The following is a 19,661-nucleotide window of genomic DNA, read 5'->3' as shown; positions in this document are numbered from 1 at the left end:
TACAACAGAATTGTCATTTAACCAATCTAAAATGTAACAGAACTGTCATTTGACCGAATTTATCGGCACGCATTTCAAAATTGTACAATTAACAATTATTATTAAAATTGCAATTGATCAATATTGAAATTTGCCCCGAAAAAGTCGGTCAAATGACAGTTTTGTTACATGTCAGGTCGGTTAAATGACAATTCTGTTATATGTCTTGTCGGACTTTTGTCAATTCTGTTATATGACAGTTCTGCTATGTGACATTTCGGACATTTGACAGTTATTTTATTTGTTATGTCGGACATTTGTCAATTCTGTTACATGGCGTTTCGGACATTTGACAGTTATGTTATTTGTTATGTCGGACATTTGTCAATTCTGTTATATGTTATTTCGGACATTTGTCAATTCTGTTATATGGCGTTTCGGACATTTAACAGTTATGTTATTTGTTATGTCGGACATTTGTCAATTCTGTTATATGGCGTTTGGGAAATTTGAAAGTTATGTTATTTGTTATGTCGGACTTTTGTCAATTCTGTTATATGGCGTTTCGGACATTTGACAGTTATGTTATTTGTTATGTCGGACATTTGTCAATTCTGTTATATGGCGTTTCGGACATTTAACAGTTATGTTATTTGTTATGTCGGACATTTGTCAATTCTGTTATATGGCGTTTCGGACATTTGACAGTTATGTTATTTGTTATGTCGGACATTTGTCAATTCTGTTATATGGCGTTTCGGACATTTGACAGTTATGTTATTTGTTATGTCGGACATTTGTCAATTCTGTTATATGGCGTTTCGGACATTTGACAGTTATGTTATTTGTTATGTCGGACATTTGTCAATTCTGTTATATGGCGTTTCGGACATTTGACAGTTATGTTATTTGTTATGTCGGACATTTGTCAATTCTGTTATATGGCGTTTCGGACATTTGACAGTTATGTTATTTGTTATGTCGGACATTTGTCAATTCTGTTATATGTCATTTCGGACTTCTGACAGTTCTGTTATATGCGTTTCGTTTAAATGACAATTCTGTTATATGTCAATTGGGAAATTTTCATGTGCCTCCTCTTTTCTTCAGTGTTGTTAAATTCCAAACTATGGTAATTTTAACTTTTACATTGTAGGGATAATTTTAATAATAGTTTTTTTCCTTGTAATCGAGATCGAATGTTTCCTAAACACATTTGGTTTTGTGTTTATCTTGGCTTGGCTTTTCGGTTAATTATAATGGAAGTTAATAATTGATATTGTAGATTTGGAACTATATATATATGTATATTAGTTTTGTTGGGATATGGTTTATATAAATATGAAATTTTTGCTGAATAAAGCTTTTAATATTCACTTTTTGAAAGAAAGTTTTACATACACATACAAATAATAATTGATGAATGGGATGATAATGCATGTCTGAGATATAATGGAAACTATAATTTGTGGAATACATATTTGTGGTGAGAGAATATGGGATCTCCTAAGGGAGATGGGTCTCTACAATCATCAGTGTGGGCCGTTTTGGCTCGATTCCATGGGTCATTTACTTTAGCTTAGTACTTGCCGCTTGTGCTAGGATATTAGAAAGTAAAATGCTTATTTTTTTATAGATTTTTTGGCATTAAGAAACGCTTTTCATTTTGTCTATAGTTAATTTCTTTTTTTTTCATTTATCTCCGTTATATTTAACACTAGAAAACAACTTTTCTATTCCATTAATTCCTTGATTGTGAAAATCTGATTTTTGATTATCAAATGACATATTATTTCTTGAAATGAATATTTGCAAAAAGATAACAGTACATATATCTTTCACTTGATCTTGTGATCATATTTCCTAAATGTACTTTATGAAGCAGGAATTTGAATATTGTCTCTAAATGTTTACTCGCAGGAGTATAAATTTTGAGTACATTCTCACGTGCAGTTTCATCAGAGGCAGTGTTGCCTCGACACCAGAAGCTACTCGTCAAATATTTACGACCTGGGTCACGAGAACTCGCTAGATAATATAAGGGTATTATATACATTTTCTCCCAAGTTTGAAAAAAAAATTCTAGTTTTTGAAATTTTTTTAAAGTTTTATTTTGATTTTAATAATTTTAAGTGATTATTTTCTTAGACACAAGTTTAAATAGTTTTTGGCAGTAATTTTTTTTATGATTTTTACCTTCTTCTTTTTTTTGGGGGTATTTTTATTTAAGATGAGGCTAAAATAGTCTTCCATTTGCAATTATTCATGTGGTGTGAGTATAATTACTCAAGAGTGTCACAGATCCAAATTGAGGTTTAGTGTTGGGGGAGGGGGGGCAAATTGAGAGAATCTAGTGTCACTCAATCGGGACATGAGCTTTGATCATTTTGATTTGCTGCGTCAATGCGACCCTGTAGAGTAGTCGGCTGACCATATCAAAACCGATATAGAGACTAATACACTATTAGGAAATTAGAACAATATTCTTTTGTTTCCAGGGGCAGGGGGAATTTTTTTTTAATAATCTTCTATTATATTAAGTTAACAAATTTCGAAAAACGACACCGACCCCGTGACCTCGACACCGTCCTTGAAAAATCTATTTTCAATTATTTTCAAATAAATCAAAATACTTTGCATATATGCTTTTAGAAAATCTTACAAACTATTTTTATGTAACATCTTTTTTCAATTTTAACCCGAAATAGGGTTATTTTTCAATTTTAACCCGAAAAAGGGTTATTTTGAAATTTTATCCCGAAAAAGGGTTATTTTGCAATTTTTTAAAAATTTTTTGATTTTTTCAATTTTTTATTATTATTTTTTATTGTTTATTGTTGTTTTTTCAATTTTTAGTTAGTAACCTATAATATTGTGTCTAATTTTAAGTGTCATTAAAATCAAATGTTTTTAACTTAATAATTTTAACATTTTTTAATTTAAAACGAAACATCTTCTATTATATTAAGTTAACAAATTTCGAAAAACGACACCGACCCCGTGACCTCGACACCGTCCTTGAAAAATCTATTTTCAATTATTTTCAAATAAATCAAAATACTTTGCATATATGCTTTTAGAAAATCTTACAAACTATTTTTATGTAACATCTTTTTTCAATTTTAACCCGAAATAGGGTTATTTTGAAATTTTATCCCGAAAAAGGGTTATTTTGCAATTTTTTAAGAATTTTTTGATTTTTTCAATTTTTTATTATTATTTTTTATTGTTTATTGTTGTTTTTTCAATTTTTAGTTAGTAACCTATAATATTGTGTCTAATTTTAAGTGTCATTAAAATCAAATGTTTTTAACTTAATAATTTTAACATTTTTTAATTTAAAACGAAACATCTTCTATTATATTAAGTTAACAAATTTCGAAAAACGACACCGACCCCGTGACCTCGACACCGTCCTTGAAAAATCTATTTTCAATTATTTTCAAATAAATCAAAATACTTTGCATATATGCTTTTTGGAAAGTCTTACAAACTATTTTTATGTAACATCTTTTTTCAATTTTATGATAAATTTTATACTGATCTGATTTATACAGATCTAAATCTGCATCAGTAAAATTTTCACTAATTTCAAATCAGTGAAAATTTCACTGATTCAGATTTAGAGTGTACTGTTTGTTTAACAGAGTTGTCACTTGTCTTTATAAAATTCTCACTTATTTTTAATCTCGCACTACTTTTATTTGAGTTGTCATTTGTCATTTTAAAATTAAAATATCCAATCTCAGTATAATTTCTTTTTTTCTTTAAATTGGATATTCAGGTGAAAAATGCCTTTTTCTTCACACGTTCATTCTCTCAATGAACCTTGATGCAGATTCGTTAAAGAAATTCATTGATGTAACGAAGGGAAATGCGGAAGGGGTGATTCCACCCTCTTTCATCTATCTGCATCATCCCTTTCTCTCCTTTTTCTCATTCGGGTTATTTCGTTCGATTTCGGTTAACCTCGCGCCAGGGTTTCAAGGGTTGCAGGAGGAGGGGGGTGGAGACTGAGAGCTTTGGACCTGAGCTTTCGTTATTCGACGAAAGGCGCCCGTCGAAAGCGCATGACCCCGCGTATATGTCCTTTGGGGACAAAGTGCGAGATATTTCGTCGCCGGTCAATTAAACCCGGTCAAAGACATCTAACGGCTTTTTTTTTTATTTCATTAATTATTTTTGAAAATTGAAATCAATTTTTTTTAATTTAATATCAAAAAAAAATGTTCATCTGTATTAATTGCAATAACCATATTAGTGATGGAAATTATAAAATCTGCAGTGCATATATAATATTGTAGAAATTTTTTTTTCATCAGTGCTTTGTTTAATTTTATAAATAATTTTTCTTAATTAGTTACAAGAAATTTTTCTTAGGGGTGTAATTTTGCTATTGTTTCTATTACCGTTTTTTTTATCAATTACGTAAAATTTAAGGAACTTTAACAAAGTTTCTAGTTTTTCGAAAAGTGTATAAATATCTCATTGTTTGTATTTGTAATATTTAGAGCAAGTTGGTTATTGCACTTGGCCAATCGATCGATCGTCGATGGTACCTGTATAGAATTTCGAACGTGTAATTAAACCTGTCCAACGTTGACACCATTGCGTATATATATATATAGTGTGTGTAGGTGTGTTGATCACGTTTCAGAAAATATAACAAATAAATTGTCATTGAACACTTCCGGGACCAGGGAAATTTTTCATTAATAAATTACGCTGAAAAGGATGTAAAATATAAAAATTTCTCAACAAAATTGAAGGATTTTTTGTTTTTAAAATATAAACTCAGAAAATGTTTCTAAAAACTGATTAAAAAAAATTTTCGTTTCTATTAAGAGAAAAAATAAATAAGAATTATTTTTTTTTTTTTTTGTGATAAAATTGTGATGTGAGAAAGGTGAATCAGTGAACTTGGAAAATTACTGGAGCTTAAAGAAAAAAAAGAAACGAGTTTAAAGTTGACTTTTGCGGAGTGCATTTGAAGAATTTAGAACAAAGGCTGAACAAAAAAATAAGAGGGAAGCTTAATTTCGATCGATTGAGGTGAGACGATTGAATAATTTTTTAAAGGCAATTTCCCCGACAAAAAAAAACAGATTCATTCATGCTCAATTTTTACTTTGAAATATACTACTACTAAATAAAATATAAGTGCCTCTGAAAATTGGATAAAAATTGTTTAAAAAATTTCTTTAGCTAACTTTTTTTTAGAGGGTGTGTGTGTGTGTAAAAATAATGAAAATTGCTTTTGAATTTTATTTAACACAAACTATTTAATTTAACTTATGAAATTTGGAGAAACCACTTTTCATTGAGTTTCCAAAGTTTTAGTATTAAACATTCAACGTAAATAGTAAACTAACTTTGCACGCGTCTATCGATGAAATATTTTAATTAAAATTTAATTAAAATTCAAGTTTTGAAATTATGTCTTTATTATTTAGAAAAAAAACAACCGGTTTCCTAAAAACTTTTTTTTTTTCCTAATTTATTTATTAAAATGATGATATGTGCAAAAAAGAAAAAATTATCACTATTATTCATTCAGCTAATTAGAAAGTTAATAAATTGAGATATATAATTATGCAAATTAATTATACTATAAACATTAATTTTCCTCATGCAGCTTTAGTTTAATATTAATTTATGTTTATGTATTTTCTGACAGTGAAATGAATTTTCTCTCTCTCTCTGTCTTTCTCTTCAAGTTATTATATTTATAATTGATAATCCCATATTAATATTGTTTTCATTATTTTTCAAATATTAACTGTGCTCGGCAATATAAAACAAAAATAATTGTATTTCCCGAAAAAAGTTGTTTTGATTGGATATTTTTTGTTTTTATATCGCGGATAACATTTTTTTTTTGTGCTTTTTTAATTAACGAAAAATTTCAACTGAAATCTGGAAACTCGATGAAAAAGAAATTGAGCTCTCTTTTTTTATCACTCTGTTTCACTTTAAATAATAAATATTATTTAACCTCAAATTTTTGACTATATGAAAAATATTTTCATAGAAAAAACCATAAACTGAAATTAAGAATTTATTCTTATTTTATATTTAAATTCATATACTTTAAGAATAATGTATACTGAATTTAAATATAAAATATTCTTAAATAGACGCCAAGAATATATTTATAATTTCAGTTTACGGTTTTTTTTTTTTTTTGTTCAATTTGGTTAATTTTTCTATTTTTTTCATTTAGAATAAATATTTGCATTTTTTTCAATTGAATTGATTTTATTTTCAAATTAGAAAAAAAAAAATTGGAACAAATAGATAAAGGATGGTTGAATGTGTGCGGCAAAATTGGGGGTGGAAATTCATTGTTTGGGATCAGTGTGTTGTCAAAGAATGGCAGGTACGAAAGCAGGGGATTTGAAGAAGGGATTCTAGAAAGACTGAAAATAGCCGGGCGTGCCAAGACCATTTCGAAAGAGTTACTGGCGACGCTAATATCAGTAATAGCAAACTCGACTAGGTTTGCCATTTTAACCTCTCTCTCTCTCTCTCCCCAGTAGCCCAAGCTTCGGCACACTGGATCCTGTCCAAGAGATATACCGTATTTCCGTATCTCGGTGCAATGTTAAAGAGGCCTAGATCCTCTGGATTTACTGGCAACTGTAAACTTTTCTAAGCTTGTCGAAAGAAAAAAAAAAAAAAAAATCTTACATATATATGGGGCATTTTACGCGAAGCGAACAATTCCGATATTTATTTTGTTTTTCAATATTAGTAACCACAGCTAAATTTTTTTTTTTTGCTATGACAACGAAAAAGTTTGCTATGACAACGAAAAAGTTTGCTGTGATAATATCAGTCTTCATTTTTAAAAATTTACTGTCACAGCAAAATTATTTTTACCCCATAGAGAAAAATTTGTTCGCTGTTCCTATATTAGCTAATGTAATTTGCTGTGACAGCAAATAGTTCGCTGTTACAATAAACTTTTTCTACACGGAAAATAAGAAAAAGTAATTTTTACTACTTTCGAAGTAAAACGGAAACTGTCTGAAGTTTCTGCGTATCTCTTGCAAACTTTTACTCCAAAAATAGTAAAATTTACTCCAGAAATAGTAAAACGGAAACAGTAAATTTTACTACAAAAATAGTCAATTTTACTATTTTTGGAGTAGTTGTCCACTTCATGTAGAATGCCCCCATCGTGGATAAAGAACGAATAGGGATTTATTGTATTGAATTAGAGGATTTTCTTTTTTCTTTCTTCGTTCTACTTTGTTTATAATCTTTTATTTTTTACAATTGGCATTTTGAATTTGTTTCAACTGTAATTTTTTGCTTTAAATTGTTTTTTTTTCTTTGCAAAAAATAAATATTACGAACACAATAACGTTATTTCGAAAATTTAGCAAATTTATATTACAAATATGATTATATCTTATAATTTAATGAAAAAGTAGTTGAAAAAAAAGACACAAGAAAAACAGGAAATGTAGTCTGTTATTCCTTCGTCGCCCTTTTATATGCAAATTAAATATGCCAGGGAATTAAAAAAAAAAAAAAAACTTAATTTTGGTAATTTTGTCGTTTTAAATTTGCCTGTGTATTTTCGTATGCAAAAAAAAGGAAGCGAATCTTGTTAACAAAGTTCTTATTTCTTTTTTTATTTTTAGTTGTTTCCGCAGCTTAACGCTATTCTGAATACAGTATTTTTTGTTTCTTAATAAAAAAAAAAAAATTGTGACTTATTTACTATAACCCAGATAGCACGTAAACTTGCAGCAACCTTGCGGCAAGCTTGCCGCGCAATATTGCCAACCTTGCACGGCAAACTTGTCGCAAGCTTACTGCAAGCTTTAAATGTCACACCTGACCCAAGCTTGCATGGTAAGTTTACCGAAAGATTTCTCAGTAATTCTACCGAAAGATTGCAGTGTAAGATTACTACAAGATTGCACAATAAGATTATCACAAGATTTCTCAGTAAGCTTGCATGGTAAGCTTGTAGCAAGGTTGGTGCAAGGTAGCCAAATAACATTACTTTGAATCTAAAATTTTTTTTTTAATATTTCGTCTAATTTAAATAATCAAATTGTATAAATTAGACGAAACATTAAAAAAAAATTTTAGGTTCAAGGTAATGTTATTTGGCAACCTTGCACCAACCTTGCTACAAGCTTACCCTGCAAGCTTACTGTGCAATCTTGCGATAATCTTATTGTGCAATCTTGTTGTAACTTTACACTGCAATCTTTCGGTAGGATTACTGAGCAAGCTTGGGTCAGGTGGGACATTTAAAGCTTGCAGTAAGCTTGCGGCAAGTTTGCCGTGCAAGGTTGGCAATATTGCGCGACAATCTTGTCGCAAGGTTGCTGCAAGCTTACGTGCTAATTGAATATTAACCACTTTTGCCTGTTGCAATTTTTATTTTTTAATCAAAAAGATAAATCTTTCGAATTATTTTCCATTTTTGAATTTATTGTTTTACTTTAGATTTTTGTATAGTGGGCCTTTTTTTTGTTTTAATTTCAAAATGCAAATTTTTTTTTTTATATCTTTCTGAAATAATAGTCAACTCGTATATATACATAATGCGACTTTTATTTTGTTTTACAAAAAGTATATATATGACAAAAATTTTGAATTTAATATTTTCCATGAATGTTTTCTTCTTTTTTTTTTATATAAAGTTTCTTTTTGATGGATTTTTATGTAACTCTCCAACTCACAAAGTTGGTAGGAATATGACTATAAAGTAGAATTTTATTCACTGTATTTCGTTTGATATCGAGGAAATGATTGTCTCTTGGGAGGAGAAAAAAAAAAAAGATCGATGCACTTTTTAATGGTGTATTAGTTTCTCGTGACCAAGAAAGAAAATGCTCTCTAGAGAACTTATATAGCTTATGTTAAAAAGTTTTTCTCTATTTTCCTTTTCAAAAATATTTTTCTTTTTTTTTTTCTCTTCTATATTTTCAAAGGTGTAACTAATTTATTCATAATCATTTACAATTTATTTTCGAATATTTTTTTTATTTAAAAAATTTAAAAATTTGTTACACTCGTAGAATGCATACCTGGATCATTGGATTTTCAGTAAATATTTTATGTGAAAGTTTCATAAGTTATTCAAAGTTTCTACTTTGAAAGACTAAAAGAGGATTTCTTGAAGATTTAGCTTTAGAGTATTTTATAGTCTCTCTTTTTTTTTTTTTTGAGAATATCTTCTAAATAACTGAAGGTATTTGTTTTCCTTTTGTATATATTTTAAAATTGTTTATTTAAGTTTTTGGTGATTTTTTTGAGTTTGGAATACATTATTGAAAAAGTCATTTTTTTGACATTAAATCGAAGAATGGTAAACTTTTTTTCTATGTAGAAAAATGACTTTATCTTTCTTAGTTATATTTTTTTTGCATACTTCTTCTTTTTTTAAGGTTCAATTTTTCTTTCGTATACTTTTAAGACTGAAGCCATAAGGCATAACGATTTATTTCTTTGGACTATGTGTGTGCGCACAGGCCGGAAAGCATTAAAAATCCATTGTTCATAAAGTATAGCATATTGAGAAGAGGCAAATAATTCCCTCTTCGTGAATGCTCAATGTTGTTTTAAGTAGCAAAAAAAAAAAAGTGTACGCGGTGTAACGTTAAAATTCTTTTTGCTATATTCGTTTACGCTCAATAAAAAAGCTCCATTGTAATCTTAAAGTTAGATAGGTTAGTTAAAAAGAAACGTTAGTAAACGAAAAAAAAATCTTTCTCTAGAATAGCAAAAACTTTCATTGTTTTAGTGAAACATATCGCTGAAGATTTGTTTTTCCATATATATTCTTTAATTTAAGTAAACTTACTTTTTTGAATTTGTTAAATTTTACTAATTCATTAGTAAATTTTTGTTTTTTACTATTTAGTAAAATTTTACTAATTCATTAGTAAATTTTTGTTTTTTACTTATTTAGTAAAATTTTACTAATTCAAAAGCAAAAAATGAGTCATCGAAATTAGTTAAAAATTTCAAATTCTTTAGAGATTATTTTCTTTAGAAAAAATATGGTGGGAATAAGAAAAATATTTTATTTTACAATATTTAAGGCGCAGGATTTAGAGGTATGAAAAGTATTTTTTTTTTCGTGTAGCACACATATATACAGGAAATGGGAATCTGTATATAGGGTAAATGTAAAACAACGCCACGCAGCATAACGTGAAATGAAACGTGGTGCCCGTTAGCGTCGAAGTTGGGAATGGTGAAAGGATTTTAATATAAAATTCCAAGCATTCCTAGTTCTCGGTTTTCAGACCAATCCGAGACCTGACAGGAGGAAACGGTCTGACGCATGCGAAACTTCCGTCGTTCCACATACTAATATTCCACATGAGTAAGGGTAGTAGTCAGTATAGACGCATTCTCTTTCATCTCCCTTTTCTTCCTCCGCAATTCTATTGCCCGTGAGTAAGTGATGCGAACATAATTTCTGTTTGCGGTTTCATATTATTATCATCATCAAATAAAATAATTTCTAGTCTGAATAGAGAATAAAATTATTTTATAATTATTTTTCAAATAATTGATAAAATGAAAATTAGTTTAATTTCACTCTAATTATTATTATTATTTTCACTATTATTTTTCACTTTTATTGGAATTTATTACTGAAATATGAAAAGAGAAAGTCGAAATGAAATTACATGGGAAAAATTACTAGGATCAGTTGGGGTAAATAGAAACAAGGGGTAAATCGAAACAGCCCAGATAGTACGGAAACTTGCAGCAAGCTTTCGGCAAGTTCACCGTGCAAGCTTCCCAAGCTTGCCGCGCAAGCTTGCTGCAAGCTTGTCTGAGCTAGTGAAATGTCCCATCCAGGGCAAGCTTGCCGTGAAAGCTTGCTGTAAGCTTTCCAGGAAAGGTTGCTGCAATCTTGCCATGAAAGATTTCTACAAGATTGCTGCAAGCATACTAAGAATGATTGCGGCAAGCTTGCCCGGAAAGATTGCTGTAAGCTTGCTACGTAAGGTTGCAAGAGAATTTCAACAAGCTTCTGGAAAGGTTGCTGCGAGCTTGCTGCAATTTTTAAAAAATACATTTTAAATTAAAAAAAAATTTATTTGTTTTTTTTTTAAATTTGAAAATCCTTGTGACGTTTATTATTATTAATTATGTCCTGTTTATTTTCATTTGGAAACTTAACGAGAAAATTTTCGAAACAAATTTGAGGGGACTGGGAATTGAACCCGGGTTCGACAGACACTAACCAAAGACCCTAACCGAGAACCTATTTATTTTTAAAAAATTTTTTATTTAACTGAAATAACTACTGTTTCGATTTACCCCAACTGACCTAATACAAGAAGGTTAATTTTGTTTCATCAATTTCTAATCGAATATGAATTTATACCTTTATAGTAGAAATTTTAGTGAGATTCGTTGCATATATGAGTTTATTTCCCATCCACTATTTGTTATCAAAAAAAAAAAAGGAACAACATTATTTGTCAGATCGAATGCATTTCTCTACATGTTATGTAAATTATGCTCGATATCTATTCAAGAGAATATTCCCAAATTGCATGTACTGTGGTGGAAGGATAATTTTCCCAAAAAAAACAAGAATATTGGAAAAATTAGAAAAAAAAGATAAGATACAAAGAAATTAATTTTTTTGTTTTTATAATTAATGATTCTTGAAATTATTCGATATGTTAGGGTTGCGTTTCTAATTTTCCATGTCACGTTCTACCGTTAACAGGTGGTTTCATTTCCCTTCAATGTTGGTCGATAATAGTATTGAAAAAAAAAAAAAAAACGTTCTTGTATGACAAAAAAGTCACCTAAATATTGACATATTATTGTCGATTAATCATCCACATTTTACCTCGAGAAGTGTAGTGTTGTTTACTTGAAATGTTTTTCTACCACATCCACTCTCTTTTCTTTTCTAAGTGGATTTTCTCTCACATATAAAATGATGTACTTGTTTTTGTGAAAAATCTCTACTGTTCTTTTCTCTTAACGCCCGTCAGAAGAGGCGAGAGGATAACGAGTTCTCGTTTTTTTTTTTTACCACACACTCTCTCTCTCTCTTTTTTTTTTCTCTTTGTCTCGTTCTGTCTAGATATACACGCAAAGACGAGAGCCTATTTTTCAGCAATAAAAATCAATGGCATCTTTTACTCTCGCTAGCACGCGAGGCACGTTGGAAAAAGGCTCTCCGCTCTTGGGTAAAAAAAAGAGAGAGAGAGAGAGAGAGAGAGAAAATCCTCGCATAGAATACCATAAGGCGCTTACCCTTTTGACTTTCATCCCGCGGCGTACTGAGGGCAAAGCTGCCGCTTCCTCAACAATTTCAATCCACCTTCGAATTCACTTTTGAGATAAGAGCCCTCTCTCTTTTATATCTCTCTCTATTTCTAAGTCTCTATTTTGCAACTGCGTGCTTTTAGCTAAAGTCTTGATTATTGTTTATATAAGGGAATGTAGTCATCAGTGGAACACGTTTTGTTTTTTTTCTTAAATTTTCTTAACTTTTTTTTATTTTTTTTATTTGTAGTTATGAGTAGACCACCCTGGACAAAAATTATGTTAAATACTTCTAAAAAATTCCTCTAAACTAATCTAAATATAGCACAATATATTGATACAAGATTGCAGTAATATTTCGCGTATCAATATTGCCACAATATTTCATGGCAATATTGCGAATATTACACGGCAAAATTGAGGCAATATTGCTGCAACATTGATTATGTCCTCCCTGCGCAAATATTTCACAGCAATATTTAGGAAATATTGAGGCAATATTGCATTAATATTGCTCTGCAATCTTGCTATCAAAACTGAATATATCTGCCATAAGTTGCAATATTTAGGCAATATTGGATCGCGTAATATTAAATATTTATTACTATGCGAATTATGTAGGCAATATCGTTCCAATATTGCCTAAATATTGCAACTTATGGCAGATATATTTAGTTTTGACAGCAAGATTGCAGAGCAATATTACTGCAATATTGCCTCAATATTGCCTAAATCTTGCTGTGCAATATTACTGCAATATTGCCTCAATCTTGCTGTGCAATATTCCCGCAGGGGAACATAATTAATGTTGCAGCATATTGCCTCAATATTAACATGAAATATTGCTGCAATATTGCCTCAATATTGCCTAAATATTGTTGTGCAATATTCCCGCAGGACGAACATAATTAATGTTGCAGCAATATTGCCTCAATATTGCCGTGCAATATTCGCAATATTAACATGAAATATTGCTGCAATATTGCCTCAATATTGCCTAAATCTTGCTGTGCAATATTACTGCAATATTGCCTCAATATTGCTGTGCAATATTCCCGCAGGACGAACATAATTAATGTTACAGCAATATTGCCTCAATATTGCCGTGCAATATTCGCAATATTAACATGATATATTGCTGCAATATTGTCTCAATATTGCTGCAGGGCGAACATAATCAATGTTGCAGCATTATTGCCTCAATATTGCCGTGCAATATTCGCAATATTAACATGAAATATTGCTGCAATATTGCCTCAATATTGCTGCAGGGCGAATATAATCAATGTTGCAGCAATATTGCCGTGCAATATTCGCAATATTAACATGAAATATTGCTGCAATATTGTGACAATGTTTTCTCCTATTTGGGAACAATGGGAAGGTAATTGAAAAGAAAATGCAATTGCTACCTGATTTTAGTTTTTCAAAAAAAAAAATAACTGAAAGATATAATTTATTCTATATCACGTTTTTATATGATCTAAAATCAAAATATCCGACTGTGTAATCAAATCATCTAGGAAAAAATTTTAAATTCTCATTTAGGAAAGTGTTTAACGCTACTCTCATTTGCTAATTACCTTCTGCTGAGTATACGCATTTAACCTCCATCCAATTACAGTTGAAACAAAATTGGAAAATTTGCATGTTGTCCCTCTATGTATGTATATATAATCGATATATTTCAAGTAGTGAGTCCACTTTTAAATTGTAATTATATATATATATTTTTTTTTCTTTATAAATAGATGTTAATTAGATATATATATTTATGAAGATTTTATCATTGCTGCTATTTATGGACGAATTTTCAAAAATATGAAAATTTACACGCATAGAAAAAGTTTGCTGCGGCAGCGAACTATTTACTGTCACAGCAAATTACGTTAGCTAATATCCACAGCGAACAAATTTGCTGTGGAGTCGAAAAAAAATTTCTCTGACAGTAAATTTTTAAAAATTAAGACTTTTTCGTTGTCATAGCAAAAAATTTAGTTGTGGTTACTAATTTTTTTTTGATCCGATAGCAAACATTAATTAGCATTTGGCAGCAATTTCTTTTTTTCAGTGTAAATGTTATTATTTAGCTAAAACTTGGCCTGTGACTGTTTTTTTTTCTATAGGGTAAATGCACTAATTGCGGCGCGAAATTGGAGCCAATGGAAATCTTAAAAATGTTTCAATTGCGACGCGGAAAAAATTTGATCTCAATTAATTAAATTAATAATTATTTAAATGTTCATCTTTATAAATAATTGTATCAAAAAAAAAAATTTTAATAATTTTTTTTTAATCATTTTGCAACAGTTATATTAAATATAATAGTAATAATAGTTTTTTTTTTATAAAAGCGCCGTAATTGGTACACTTACCCTATATTTTGTTAATTCTTTTTAATATTTGTCAAATACCATTTTTTAGAGTATGCTACAAAAAATTGTTCAATGTAAAAAAAAAATACTTGTGAATTTTTTACAACATGCATTCTTAAAAAGTCATATGTAAAAATAAATAAAAGCATAAGCATATTTGATTTAGATATTTTTGAAAGCATTACTTTTTTTTTGAGATATAGAATTTATAATCCTCGATTCAAAAGCGATGCTATTAAATCAACTAAGTATCAAAATGTTTTTCGTATTTGTATACGCTTGCTATAGATTCAAAAGTATTTTTTTTTTTTTTTTTTTGAGTTTATAAATAGTTTTTTTTTTTTTAATTCAGCAATGTGATGAGTTTAGATATGGTAGAATAAATTCTTGATTCTCTGATGTGGAAGTGACACATTTTTACGCATGAAGAAAGCGTGTTCGTGCTTTGAATGACATAAGTCGTTTTACTGAATAAATACTCTATATTGCCCACGAAACGAATCTCGATTTTTCTTTTGTGATCGTATACGTGTTGTTTATAGTTAGAATTGATTTTTTTTTTTTTTCATATATTGTCAACAAGTTTTATGATTTGTTGGCAATATTGAATATTTTTTCTTTTTAATTAAATAAATAATAAAATTACAATCGAAATATAGTTTTTGAAATTTTTTTTTTTAATATTTAAGTGTATGTTTTATTTCATATTTTTGTTTTTATAATTTATATCCAAAACATTATTTTCATAAAGCAAATGTATGAATTTGTTTTTTTTATAAACTGACGTATAAAATACAAGGGAAAAAATTATATTATTTTTGTTCAAATATAATATGTAATGTCTGACAGTGGGGAAAAAGGTAAAGAAGAATTTTTTCAAATTGGATAAATATATATTTCAACCTCGAAATAAAGTATAGAAAATGTGAAAATATTTTTTTTTTTTTAAAGGAATTTAATATTTTCTACTTTATTTCTTTTGTTTCTCTATTGTAATTTAAAATGAAAATAAAAAAAAATAAATTCATCTTGCTTTGTAAATATATATATAAAAACATAAATGAAACGTTAAAAAAAAATCAACAGTGAATTAAAAGTGTTCAATTAACCGTTGATAATAATTTAAATCAAGCAGTTGTTTCGTTAGCGTTTTTTTTTTTATTTCATTTTATGTGTCATTCAGAGTACGACATAAACCGCAAATTAGAGACTGACATTTCAAATCGGGGGTAAAAAAAAAAAGGAAAAATTTTTTTGCCGAGTATGCAAAAGAGAGAAAATGCCACGAATGGTGTCAACGATTTTGACCGCTTTGTTCTATATATGTATATATATATATATCTGCCAGCAACTCTGGCTTTTCACGATTGTCTGCAGACAATCGTCCGTGCAGACGTTATGGTTTCTATATTCGGAAACTCCCAATAGATAAAGGGATCTCGATCGTGAAGTTTGCTCGTGCACGTCCCTTTTATTCCCAAAGTGAAATACACGAATCGTCTTTATAGGAATTCTGTCATAAAATGTTATTATCCACCATGAACAAGAGAGAGAGAGAGAGAGAGAGAAAGAGAGCAGCTAAAGTCCTCCGTGAATAGTAACTTTCCAGTTTCACAATAAGGAACTAGAGCTGCGCAGTTATTGAATTCCAGATACTTATTAATAAAAGTTATTTTTATTTTAAAAATGTCATAATTTTTACATCAGAATTCTTTTCTTTAGAATATTTCGCAATTTTATTTTTTATTGAAAATACATGAGGAACAAGCAATAATTAAAATAGTTGAAATAACACAGGTCTAGAAGGATTTTTTTTTCTCGAGATATCAAAGTGCGGTTTCCAAATTTTTTTTGGAACACGATCCAGGGTTCCAAAATTGTGTCAGGATTTTGAGGAAAAGTAGAGGTAATGTCCAAAAACCATGTTTTTGAGGGTTTTAATTTTTTTTTTCTCCTTAACCAAACGTGCTAGAAACTTCTTTATATAGGCTTAAATTAAAGTCTAAAACGTATATTTTAAGACCCGTATGCGGATAATAAAAAAAAATTTTGAAAAAAGTGTAGGTAAAAATTACTATAAACTTTTTGGGTGATTTGAACCTAATTTTTTTCAGAATTTCAAATTTTTTTTATCTTCTGAAAAAAATTAGGTTCAAGTCACCCAAAAAGTTTATTGGAATTTTTACCTACACTTTTTTCAAAATTTCAAAATTTTTTTTTATTATCCGCATATGGGTCTTAAAATATACGTTCTAGACTTTAATTCAAGCCTATATAGAAGTTTCTAGCACGTTTGGTTAAGGAGAAAAAAAAATGAAAACCCTCAAAAACATAGTTTTTGGATTTTATCCCTACTTTATTCAAAATCCTGACACAATTTTGGAACCCTGGATCGTGTTTAGTACACAAAAATACATTGGAAATCACTCTGACATTTAAAAAAAAACAGTCTTATTTTGTAGACCTGTGTAATTTTTTTATTTAAAAAACTAAATTATTTTTTACTCATTCATTTTTATGTAGATTCAGTAGTAAAAGAAAGTTGTAGACTAAAACTTGTAAATTCCTGAGATTTTACTATCAAGTGGTACTTAAATGTGAGTTTCACTCAGACAGAACATTTCTAAGGTCTTTGTAATTTAAATAACAGTCGTCTAACTGTTAATTTTAGTTTAGACTCTTTAAATTCTTGCGTAATTTAAAATCACTACAAAGTTTATCAAACAAAATGATTTTAATTTATCAATTTTTTTTTGTTCTAGCATCAGTAGTAAAAAATTTTCTAAAGTAGTAAAAGGATGTTTTGGTAAAAAAAATTTTCATTTTTTTTTTTTGCATTACAAAAGTAAAGTAAACTAAAATTCATAGTTGTGAATATTGTAAAGCTTCGTGGAAAGTAAATTTTATTATTCAGGTGCATTTGTCGACTGTATATATATATCTATGACATAAGCGAATGAATGAAATGCAACCAACTCGTTACTTTTCAGTGTATATCTAACCCAGTTGTCAAATCTATAGTTTGTTCTGCACTCATTGGATGGCACATCTGGCATACAAATAAACTCCGTCAAGTCAAATACAATGCATCAATTTGTAAATGTATATAGTTTAGGATTGCGAAAATAGTTTATAGTTTTAATTACAACTTCATTTGTCAACTTTTCAATTCTCTGTTGTGAAAAATAACTATTGAGAGACAATATGAAAATTTGGTATACAACATATACTTTTTTTTTTTTAAAAAAAAAAGTTGTTAATTTATTTTTTTGAAGATTAGCAAAATTTCTTTATTTTTCTAAATGAACAATTTTGATGTTTATTTACATATTCTTGATACAACAAGATTTGACCGTTGAGTCACATTTTCAATGTATTATGTGTTTTAGGGATCCTTTTCAATTCAAAGAGACTATGCTAATCAAAGTGAATCTGTTTCAAATCCCCTTTCGAATAGATTTCAATGTAACTAAATTTTGGCTTTGGCTTACAAAAGTTGCAAATTCCCTTTTGTATTCAAAAACCCTTTTAGATGAAAGATAAAAGAAATCTTTATTGATTCAATTGTTTTTGTTCAAAGAAATAATATATGAGGTTTCCAAAAAAAAAAAAAACAGGTGTAAAAACAATCGCTCAGGTACAAGAGGAATTTTTTTATATGTAATTAATAACAGTATTGACTCTTTTTTAAGTAGAAAACTACTAATTGCTAGTAGAAAACTACTAATTCATGGAGTAAATCGTATTTTTTTACTATTTTAAATTAGTAAGCCGATTTACTCCATGAATTAGTAGTTTTCTAGTAGCAATTACCCAGATAGCTCGGAAACTTGCGGCAAGCTTACCGTGCAAGCTTCCCAAGCTTGCCGCGCAAGCTTGCTGCAAGCTTGTCTGAGCTAGCGAAATGTCCCACCCAGGGCAAGCTTGCCGTGAAAGCTTGCTGTAAGCTTTCCAGGAAAGGTTGCTGCAATCTTGCCATGAAAGATTGCTACAAGATTGCTGCAAGCATACTAAGAATGATTGCGGCAAGCTTGCCGTGAAAGATTGCTGTAAGCTTGCTACGTAAGGTTGAAGGAGAATTTCAACAAGCTTCTGGAAAGGTTGCTGCAAGGTTGCTGCAAGCTTGCTGCAATTTTTAAAAAATACATTTTAAATTAAAAAAAAAATTTATTTGTTTTCTAAATTTAAAAAAAAATTTTATTCTCTGATAGTTGGTCGAGTTAGGGTCTTTGGTTAGTGTCTGTCGAACCCGGGTTCAATTCCCAGTCCCCTCAAATTTGTTTCGAAAATTTTCTCGTTAAGTTTCCAAATGAAAATAAACAGGACATAATTAATAATAATAAACGTCACAAGGATTTTTAAATTTGGAAAACAAATAAATTTTTTTTTTTAATTTAAAATGTATTTTTTAAAAATTGCAGCAAGCTTGCAGCAACCTTGCAGCAACCTTTCCAGAAGCTTGTTGAAATTCTCCTGCAACCTTACGTAGCAAGCTTACAGCAATCTTTCACGGCAAGCTTGCCGCAATCATTCTTAATATGCTTGCAGCAATCTTGTAGCAATCTTTCATGGCAATATTGCAGCAACCTTTCCTGGAAAGCTTGCGGTAAGCTTGCCCTGGGAGGGACATTTCGCTAGCTCAGACAAGCTTGCAGCAAGCTTGTGCGGTAAGCTTGACAAGCTTTCACGGTAAGCTTGCCGTAAACTTGCTGCAAGTTTTCGTGCTATCTGGGTAGTTGTTTTCTACTAAAAAAAAGAGTCAAAACTGTTACACAGTATAAAAAAAAGTAGAATTTTTACCCCAAAATCGGTATAAAAATTAACTGCAACAAATTTTATCCTAGTTGAGGGCGCCACTGTCTATGTGAATTAGCATTGGTTAAAATTACCCAAAATCCAGCTTTTTTTCTGTGTACTAATTCAATTGGTAAACGAATACACACTCTTTCATTAGTAGAAAACTACTATAATTTAGAGTTAGAGAGTATATTTCTATCAAATGAAATATTGGTTATGTTTACGGTAGCT

General features: G+C 29.4%; 1 protein-coding gene across 1 annotated transcript in view; it reads left to right on the top strand.

Annotated features, from left to right (window-relative positions):
* Positions 1 to 4,036: 4,036 nt before the first annotated feature.
* Positions 4,037 to 19,661, top strand: part of LOC127277052 (TWiK family of potassium channels protein 18-like) — a 299,454-nt gene continuing 283,829 nt past the window's right edge. Inside the window, exon 1 of the mRNA XM_051297866.1 lies at positions 4,037 to 5,031. The gene's annotated coding sequence lies outside the window, so the exon portion shown is untranslated. The remainder of the gene's footprint in view (positions 5,032 to 19,661) is intronic.

This window comes from Leptopilina boulardi, unplaced genomic scaffold (assembly GCF_019393585.1).
Source record: "Leptopilina boulardi isolate dan_hultmark-lab unplaced genomic scaffold, ZJU_Lbou_2.1 LbouV2_165, whole genome shotgun sequence".
Taxonomy (NCBI): domain Eukaryota; kingdom Metazoa; phylum Arthropoda; class Insecta; order Hymenoptera; family Figitidae; genus Leptopilina; species Leptopilina boulardi.
The sequence above is the reverse complement of the archived record's forward strand: the minus strand, read 5'-3'. Positions and strand labels throughout refer to the sequence as shown.